Source organism: Myxine glutinosa, chromosome 6 (genome assembly GCF_964187855.1).
Source record: "Myxine glutinosa chromosome 6, kmMyxGlut1.1, whole genome shotgun sequence".
Classification (NCBI taxonomy): Eukaryota; Metazoa; Chordata; class Myxini; order Myxiniformes; family Myxinidae; genus Myxine; species Myxine glutinosa.
The window spans coordinates 45,821,634-45,832,193 of record NC_136266.1 but is presented as its reverse complement, the minus strand read 5'-3'; positions in this window follow the sequence as shown (position 1 = coordinate 45,832,193).

Here is a 10,560-nt window from a genome sequence, read left to right as displayed (position 1 = left end):
GTGCGCAAAATGGCGCCTCGCTGGTCACCGCGCCCGCGACCGTGGCAGCGCCCCTGGTGGATTCGAACCTTTTCCTCCTGCAAATGAGGGCCCTTATGGAACAAATGGGAGACCAAATGGTGGGAATGAGGGCTGATAGTGAGCGGTTGGGAAACCAAATGGGGGTAATGGGGAACCGGATGGATGCTCAGAGTGAGCAAATGAGGGTTGATAGTGAGCGATTAGAGGGCCAAATGGGGGTAATGAGGGACGAAGCGAGGGGTACCGGTGAGGGGTTAGACAATAATTTTAAGGGATTAGACAAGAAATTTGGGAAGTTAGACGACAAATTTGAGGGGTTAGACAACTGGATAAAAGAGGTGAAAAATGGGTTAATGGGGGTAGAAAATAGAATGGCTGCCCAGGAGAATCAGATAGAGGGAATGCAAAAGGGGTTAGAGGGGTTAGAAAACAGGATGGAAGGCAAATTGAGGGACATGAGGGACCAAGCGGAAAGGGAAGTTAAACAAATGGGGCAGCAGATAGAGGGGGTCAGAATGGGGGTAGAAACCAAACTGGATGCTCACAGGGAGGAAATGGAGCAGATGAGGGTGGCATCTGGGCAGGAGATGCAAGTGATGGGAGAGGAGATCAGAAGAGGAGTGAGTGAGGAGGTCGGAGGAGTGCGCGAGGAGGTGAGGCACTGTAAGGAGCGCATGGAGAAGGAGGTGAGAAAGGAGACTGTAAAATTGCAAGGGGGTATAGAGGAGTTGACGCTGGGAGTAGAACAACTGACAGTGGGACAAAAGGAGTTGGGGGACCAGGTAAAGAAGAACACAGCGGTAATAGAGGGGTTAAAATCGACGCAGAAGGAGATGAAAAAGGACGTAGGGGTAATTAAAAAAGAGTGTCAGACGGTACATGAGGACTTGACGAGAAAAATGAACAAAGTGGTAGAGGTGATGGAGGTTAAAGAGCGGGAGGTGCGGGAGCACATAGAAAAAAATTAAGTGGAGTTAGAGGAAGAACTTAAAGGGGCGCACGAGGAGATGAAGGAGGTGAAACAGAAATTAGAGGAAGTGGAAGAAGGGGTGAGCGAAATTAAGAAGCGACGGAGAGAGGATAAGAAAGAGATAAAAGAGGAGGTAAAAGAATTGGTCCAAAGTCTGTGTTCGGATCGTGATGATGTGCTCATTAACCGGATGAGGGATTCGCAGGTGATGGAGGAGAAGCGAAGAGAAAGAGGACCCGGTGTAAGTGGTGACCAATATGGTCGTGCGTATGATGCGCCAGGTGATTTGATAAGCTTGGGGGTCGAGATAGACCCGGATGTTCGTGAGAGGCCAAGAGTGAGGTGTATGGTTGGTCCGGAGGGTATGGAACGAGAGGTGCGAGGTGTGGGTGAGCAAGGTTGTGGTGGTATGGAATGGGTAGCGGGTTGCGGAGGTGTGACCCATGCATCGACACCAACAGGGGTAGTTGTTGGAGGGACCGGGGAGGCACGAGAGCCCCTTGGGGGTAATGTACTGTGGGGGCCCGGCCGGTTCGGCCCCGTGCTGACCCCGCAAGGGGCGACGCACGGGGTCCGGCAGGCGGGCAACGACTCGCATACGAGGTGGTCCCACAAGGTCCCACTCGCGCCGTATGACGGCAAGAGTGATCTACGCGCGTACCTGGCGCAGTTCGACTGTGTGTGCAAGGGCAACGGTTGGGGTGAGGACGAAGGTGGAGTACACCTGGTGGCCGCATTGCGCGGCGTGGCGGCGGAGGTGCTGACGGCATTACCAGCGGGTGCTCTCACCCTGCCAGCCCTCCGCGACACCCTAATTAATCGATTCGGAATAGAACAGCAGAGCGAGCTTGTTAAAGCTCAGCTCGCGCTGCGAAAGCGCAAGCCCCAGGAAGCCATCGGGGAACTTGCCCACGACATTCGCCGCGCAGTGGGGATCGCACATGCTAGCATGGCAGCGGATTCCCGGGAAAGCCTGGCGCTGGACCATTTTATCCAGGCCCTCCCGGACATTGAGCTCCGGCAACAGCTCGCCATGTGGCGCCCGCAGACTCTGAGCCAGGCGGCTGACGCTGCGGCCCGTTGGGAAGCAGCGAGGCCCCTGGCCCGGGGGGGCGAGCGTCTCGCAATGGCGGTCCGCCAGGTGGGACCCCCGATGGAGGGCGGACCCCTTAGGGGGCCCGCCCCCGACGTGGGTCCTGACCTGGCGGGCATGGTCCGGAGGCTGGTGGACCAGCGCCTGGCGGGACCTGGACCATGGCAGGCGGCCCCGGAGGTGGCCCGCGGTGGACCACGAGCGGGTAATCCAATTCGGACCTACAGGGGGGGAAATTTGGAATTCCGGAGACAAGCACCTTACCAGGTGAGGTGCTACACTTGCAACCGTCTGGGTCACCTGGCGCGGCACTGTCGAGCCACGCGCCGGGATGATCCCCGGCGGTTGAGGTCCTCAACTCCGCCCAGGGGGGAGCGGGTTAGCCGACCCCAGACACCCCCCCGCCAGACCCCGGGAAACTAGAAGGTGTCGGGCACGTAGGGCGGTGTTCGGCAGAAGAGGATGGAGGAGAGCCCTCATTGACGCGACAGGTCATTTATTGTGGCCAAATTGGAACCGGTAGCCTGACAATTAGATGCAAAATTGCCGGCGTGGGGGTAGACGCCGTAGTGGACACAGGAGCTAGCGCCACGATCATCAGCCCTGTGGTCCTTGATTCGAGCGCAGGTGGCTGGGATAAGATCCAGCGCCTGCAAAATTATAGTTTGCAGCTTGCTACCGGGGTAACGGCCCCGATCATAGGGCGTGGTTCTGTGACCCTCAAGTTAGGGTCGGTAAGGAGGGAGATAGATGTTTGGGTGGCGGAGGTGTGCGACCCATGTTTAATAGGGTTGGACCTGTTGACTGCCAGCGGCTGTAAAATCGACTTGTGCCGGGGGATCCTGCAGGTGGGAGTAGAAGAGCTGCCGTTAGGGGGAGTGAGCACGGCCGAGAGAGCGGAGCTGGAGGCTTCCGAGGCCGTGACCATCCCCCCAAGGGCCGAGGCGATAGTGCCGGCCCGGTGGGCAGCTCGCCCAACGTGGCAGGAGTCCTGCGGCCTGGTCGAACCGGTGGCAGCGCAGTCCATACCGGGTTTAATCGTGGGCCGCACCCTTGTAAAAACGGACGGACCGGTAGTGGCCGTCCGAGTAATAAATATGAGTACAGAACCACGCACTATAGTAAGGGGCACGAGGGTAGCTGGCTGCACCCCAGTTGAGGAAGTCGCGACAGTGAGGGGCGAGAACGTCCAGCCGAGCCGACCCCGGGGGGAGCCTTCAATAAGAAGTAGGAATTGGCCCGATCCCATTTGCGAGATGGTAAATCGTAGTAGCGTAGAGTTGGGAGGTACCCAGAGGGAGGCCTTACACAAACTGGTTGGGTCCCATTTGGACCTCTTCTCCCTGTCCACCGAGGATATTGGACGTACGGGCCTGGCGAAACATCAGATCCACACCGGTGAGGCCCGGCCTATTCGTCAGGCCGCCCGACGGCTCCCTTGGAGCAAGAGGGCGGAAGCTGATGAGCAGGTTGAAAAAATGCTCGACGCAGGTGTGATCGAGCCGTCGGGAAGTCCTTGGATGTCACCTGTTGTGCTGGTCAAAAAGAAGGATGGGACCACGCGGTTCTGCGTGGACTATCGCCAGCTAAACAACGTGACACTCAAGGACTCATATCCCCTGCCAAGGATTGATGACACCCTCGATGCCGTTGCGGGCTCAAATTGGTTCACAACTTTGGACCTCAAGAGTGGGTATTGGCAGGTGGAGATGGATAGGGCAGGGAAGGAGAAAACGGCATTTTCCACAGGTAAGGGACTGTATCAGTTTACTGTGATGCCGTTTGGTTTGTGTAACGCCCCCGCCACCTTTGAAAGATTGATGGAGCATGTACTAGGCGGCATGCCATGGCAATCATGCCTGGTGTACCTGGATGACGTCCTGGTACATGCCCAAACGTTCCCCCAGGCAGTAGCTAATTTGGACCAGGTGTTCGGGTGCCTCAGACAGGCAGGGTTGAAGCTGAACCCGAGTAAGTGCACTTTGTTTGCAAGAGAGGTGGCCTATCTAGGTCACGTGATCGGCCGCGAGGGGGTAAAAACGGACCCAGACAAAATTAAAGCGGTAGAGGAGTGGCCCGCACCACGTACCATCAAAGAGGTGCGGGGATTTTTGGGACTCTGCTCCTACTACCGGCGCTTTGTGGCGAAATTTGCGGAGTTGGCCCGTCCCCTCCACCGGCTTACGGAGAAGGGGACGCGATTTAATTGGACACGGGAGTACCACGAGGCCTTCCAAAAATTGAAGGGGTGTCTGACATCCGCACCCCTTCTAGCTTACCCCACTAGCAACGGGCATTTACCCTGGACACGGATGCGAGCCAGGAAGGATTGGGCGCAGTTTTGTCTCAGACACAGGAGGGCGTGGAGAGAGTGATTGGTTATTATAGTCGGGCCTTAAGTAGGCCCGAGCGAAATTATTGCGTCACTCGCAAAGAGTTATTGGCTATGCTGGCTGCCATGAACCATTTCCACCCGTACTTGTACGGGCGGAAATTTTTGGTTAGAACTGACCATTCCTCCTTGCAATGGCTCCTTCGGTTCAAGGAACCAGAGGGCCAAATTGCAAGGTGGTTGGAAAAGTTGCAGCAGTACGATTTTGATGTGGCCCATAGGGCCGGGAAGGCCCATGGTAATGCGGACGCACTCTCTCGGCGTCCTTGTCTGGGGGAAAACTGCAAATTTTGTGCGAGACACGAGGAGAGGGAACAATTGGGCGATTCGGACCCGACCCTCGTTGTCCGGGCAACCCGGGTGAGAGGGCCAATTTTGCCACTAACCGCAGATGAGGAATTCGGAACTTTGGCATGGAGCACGGCCCAGCAGGAGGATCCTGTCCTGGGGCCAGTGTTCAATTGGGTCAAATTGGGGCAAAGACCTAAGGGGGAAGAGGTCACCCCCCTCGGGGCGCAAACAAAGGCATATTGGGCTCAGTGGAAAACTCTGGAATTGAAGGATAACATCTTGTATCGCAAGTGGGTGGAGGTTCCCTCTGATAGAACTTCCTGGCTGGTGGTAGTCCCAAACAAATTTAAGACCGATATATTGCAACAGGTGCACGGTACCCGCCCCGGCGGCCATTTGGGCAGGACAAAGACAACATCGCGGGTACGCCGGAGGTTTTATTGGGTGAATATGGGGCGCGACATACAGGACTGGTGTCGGAGATGCGACGCCTGTACTGCCAAAAAGGGACCAGCACGGAGGATGAGGGCCCCCCTTCAATTACACCAGGTGGGGGCCCCCCTAGAGCGGGTGGCCATGGATATCCTAGGCCCACTACCCCGCACCCGCCTAGGTAATAAGTACATCCTCGTTGTGATGGACTACTTCACCAAGTGGCCGGAGGCCTACGCCCTCCCCAACCAAGAAGCAGGGGTGGTAGCGCAGGCCTTCGTGGAAGGATTTGTGTGCCGGCATGGGATTCCACAGGAGTTGCACACCGACCAGGGACGAAATTTTGAGAGCAAATTGCTAAAAGATGTGTGCAGTCTCCTGTCAATTCGGAAAAGAAGAACCACGCCCTTGCGGCCACAATCTGACGGGATGGTGGAACGGTTCAACAGAACATTGATACAACAACTGGCACTGTTCACCGCCACCCGTCAGGTTGACTGGGACGAACATCTCCCGTATTTGCTTATGGCCTACGGAACCAGCCAGCACGGGGCCACCGCATGCAGTCCAGCGTTGCTTATGTATGGGCGGGAGTTACGGGCTCCCGCCGACTTGCTATGCGGTCCCGTGCCAGACACAGTGGTTAACCCGCCGAGGGAGGGGTACGCACGTCACCTAGAGGAAGGCATGGAGCTAGTCCATGCCTTCGCCCGCCGCCAACTCCATCTGGCGGGGGAAAAGATGAAGCGCAGGTACGACGACCGGAGCCAGGGGAGTCAATACGCTCCGGGGATGAAGATTTGGTTCTTTAATCCCCGGAGGCGGAAGGGAAGGTGCCCAAAGCTCACCTCCCCCTGGCAAGGCCCAGGAGTCGTCCTGTCGCAAATCTGTGACGTGGTCATTAAGATCAAAATGGGGCCACGAGCCCTCCCTTGGATCGTCCACGCCGACCGGATAAGGCCTTACACCGGCGAGCAGGCGCCCCCGTGGATTGCCTCGGCTTTAGATGCCGAGGCGGGACCCAGTACCTCTGAATAAGGGGGGCTTATTAGTGCCAGAGGACTGGGGGATTGATGAGCGATGGACCCGGTGGGTAAGGGTGGCATCCCTGCCACCCTTCCCATAGGGGGGGCAAGGAGCAATAGCTTATGGGGTGTATGGCAGTGAAAACTAGCCCGGGTGGGTTAGGTTATATGTGTGATAGGGATTTAGCGTAGATGACAGTAGGTGACGTTAAGGTTAGTTAGTGACTGATACCTGTAGTGGGGACGCAGGTAGTTTAGTGTGGATGATAATGACGTGGGAGCGCAATAGTTTAAAGGGACGACTGGGAAGCGCAAGTTTCAGAGGGGAGTAGTTAGATGAGATGATGCTGTGTGAGAACTGGACAGGTGTGTGGAGCAGTGTATGAGTAGTGAGTGTGTGGATCAGCACGAATGCGCTTGGGGAGAGAAGGGTGCAGGTGGCACCAGGTGTGAGAGCACAGGTGTGCAAGTACAGGTGTGTGGAGAGAGTTGGAGTAAGTGGTACGGAGTGGTGTGCATGGTGCGAAGGTGTGAATGGGGGAAGAGTGGACCCCCATCACGGATACCCGGGGCGGGTAGTGTAAGTGTTAGGTAGAGGGTACAGGTAAATTGTGGTTGGATATTGGCATCTGTGGTGCGGTTGCAGAATGGTGTTGTGAATGGGTGCATTAGTGTTGTGGAAATGGCTGGGCGTGTAGCCTGTTAGTGTGTGTAGTTGGTTGGGCACTCCACCACTGTGAGGATGTCGGCCAGGTGAGGCCGCAGGTGGGCTCTGGGAGCCGGTAGTTGTGAGTGGGTGCCTGAGGATCCCGGGTGTGGATCGGGCAGCCCAGTGCCAGAGAGGGCACCGAGTGGGGAGAGCGCCAAAGGGCCTTCCCCAGGTAGTTAGGTTAGGGTAAGGAGCAGGTAAGCTCGGAGGCAACTGCAGTGGTGGAGGTGTGCAGGTGGGTAGACCCGCTGGGAGAGGTACACGCCACAGCCCAGAAATTGTGCGAGGGCACCGGGAGATGAATCGGGGGAGTGAGACCCCAAATTGAAAAGCACCACAGTTTGGCCAATGGGAATTGGTTTGTAGAACCCATAGTGTAAGAGGGCCAATGGTTTGGCCGGAGAAAGACCCCGGGTAGTGTAAAGTTGTTAAAGTCATTTAGGGAAATAGTTAGGATTGATGAACCTGTCGCACCATACGCAGCCACTTACCTGTGGTGATGATGACTCCACACCTGTGTTTTCCTTGTTCTGTGTGCAGGAAATGAGAATTGCTGTGTGGATTGGTGAGACGCATCACGACGTGGATGAGACATTGGGGTGATTCCATCTCTCCCTCCTTAGGAGGGACTGATGATGAATTGGTAATGGCAAATTTTGATGTTCAGTTGGAGATGGCAAATTTTGATGAGAGTTGAAAATGGCAAATTTGATTGGTTAGGAGGGAGAGAAGACGAATTTGGTTTATGGGAGGAACGGGGAAGACAGTAGGGATGTTTGTTGATTTGTAAAGTAGATGTTTATGGGTAGTGTTGTGTTTTGTGGATACAGTAAGGGGTAAGGGAGGGGCCATGTAGGTTACCTGGTGGGGGGGGGGGGGCGTACGGTAGGAACGTACCTGTCTCACCTGGTTCCCATGTGCCCCCAGTGTGCATTACCTTACATTGCGTGCACTTTTGCGCCCTTACCACCTTACTCACTTGTCTTCTTCTTTTGTCTCCCACCTCTGAGGATCTGGCTTTGGGGTAGAGAGAGAGGAGAGAGAGGTGCTGGCTACGCAGTTGTGGGCCTGCACTTTCGCTGCTTGCTGCCTGGATCGATACACCATATGGACCGCAATGTTGGTGGCCACCCACAATGGACCGCAGTTCTTTTGCGGCCAAGCACCACCCGTGGATGGACCTATGGGTCAACGTGGCACCTATGCCATACAGGTGAACCACTTTTAGTTGACACCACTGAAGGCCACAATACAGAAATGGACGCGGTTGGCACCTTTCTTTATTTTTGAAAGAAGCCAGAAGGCCAAGTGCACCACACGAAGAGCAAGAGACACCTGCAGGGTTAGGGGTTGTTGAATTTATTTTTATTCATTGAACAATGGTGACTGCACCGGATGGTGCTGACTGTGTGATGGGGTGGTGCTTTTGGTGCTGGGAAGGGGTGCTCTGCACGTTATTAAAGGCCGTAAGGCCACAGAGCACTCGTGGGTTGGTGTATCGATGCTGGCATGCGTGCTCTCTCTCTATGCATAACATCTGCATGTGTTCCTCCAAAAACAGGTCCTGGATCGTAGTGTAAGTATCAGCGTAGTCTTGTAAATAATGCTCCCTACCGGCTGTATGTTTAGTTTGCGAATTCTTTCCGCGATTCGGTTATCCTGTGGGCGTGTTTCTGTGAGGAGAAGGGTGCAACGTCGCAGGGGGACATATTTACTCATTTGTGAACATCTGTAAAACTGTCGCACTCAGGGTAGAGTTAATAGTAGAGGGAACTACATCTGAGTGCCACACTAAAATAGGTAAAAATTTATCGGGTCGGGACGCCCCGAGGGTAGAGAAGGGTGCAATGTTGCGGATATGGGACTTGGCCTCAATATCCGCTTGTAAATACTCCCCTATTTCCCCAATACTCCCCAACTATCCCCAATCCCCCATTCCCTAGTCCCATTGCCTGTAAATAACACTCTGTAGAACCGACCTTCCCCTTTTTCCCCCATTAAATGTCGTGCCCAGGTCCACCGCATCTCACGTAGACAACTTTCGGACATCTTGCTAGTTATTCTTAGTCTATGTCAGTTAAGGACTCGTTTCCATTAATTCTGACTCTTCGTTGCACCAGAATGTGATTGTATGGCACCAGTAGTGAGTTTAGGACCTCCCCATACCTCCTCCCCTCTTCCCCATGAAACAACAACAACAACAACAACTACAACAACAACAACAACTACAACAACAACTACAACTACAACAACAGAGGAGATTGGGGGCGGCGCGGCGCAGGGAGTGTGCGTCCTCACACCGGCTTGGTTAGCCGCCATTGCCATGTGCGCCCACGGGGTTATCACGAAGGGGCTGGCTGTCAGCCCCTCATCAGGGGCGGAGCCCGGTAACCCCCCGCAGCCAGTAAGAAGGGCGGACTGATTCCATCTGGGGCGGAGCTAACTAGCCGAGGGCGTGTCACTCCCCGCCGGATATGCGCAGCGACTTACCGGATGTGAGGTCAGATGCGCCCCGAGCTTGAAGAGGAAAGAACCAGTCGCGACCTCCGAGCGCTGTGACCTCCCTGCATCTACTGGACCGTACTGTACCCTGTCCCTGAGCCAAGGTGCACCTTGAGCCATCGACTACCTGCTTTCCTTGCCATCAATCCCCGTGTGAGTCAGTTTTGTCCTGTTTATCTGTCGTCTGTCGGGGCTATTTATAAGACCGTAATTAAGTGCCTACCTTACTATGCTGTCCCTCTCATTCCTGTAATCTAACCTTCCGCCATAATCTAACCTCCTTAGGAGGTCTTGAGAACCGTATACCTGGTGTCGTGTCATTTTAATCCCAGCCGTTGTGTCCTTTTCCTTCATTGATCTAGCGTAGCGCGACTCGGCCAAGGTTTGAGTATAATCGGGTAACTTGTGCGGACACGGCGGCCATTCCGCTCGGCCCACCATAACATCAAAGTCGTGTCTGTAACAATACAATATATGTACAATATATATATATACATATACAATATATACATATACAATATAATACATATACAATATACAATATATACATATACAATATACAATATACATATATAATATACAATATACAATATACATAGTATACATATACAATGTATACATATACAATATACAATATATACATATACATATACATATATGTACATATACATATAGTATACATATAGTATATACATATATACATATATACATATGTATATATGTATATATACATATATGTATATATATACATATATGTATTATACATATATACATATATACATATATACATATATACATTATACATACATGTATACATACATACATACATACATGTATACATACATACATATGGATATGTATACATGTATACATATGTATACATACATACATGTATACATGTATGTATACATATACATATGTATATGTATACATACATACATATACATGCATACATACATACATGTATACATGTATACATACATTATACATACATACATGTATACATTATACATATATGTATATATACATATATACATTATACATACATATATGTATATATATATACATATATGTATATATATATATATACATATACAGTATACATATATACATATATACATATAT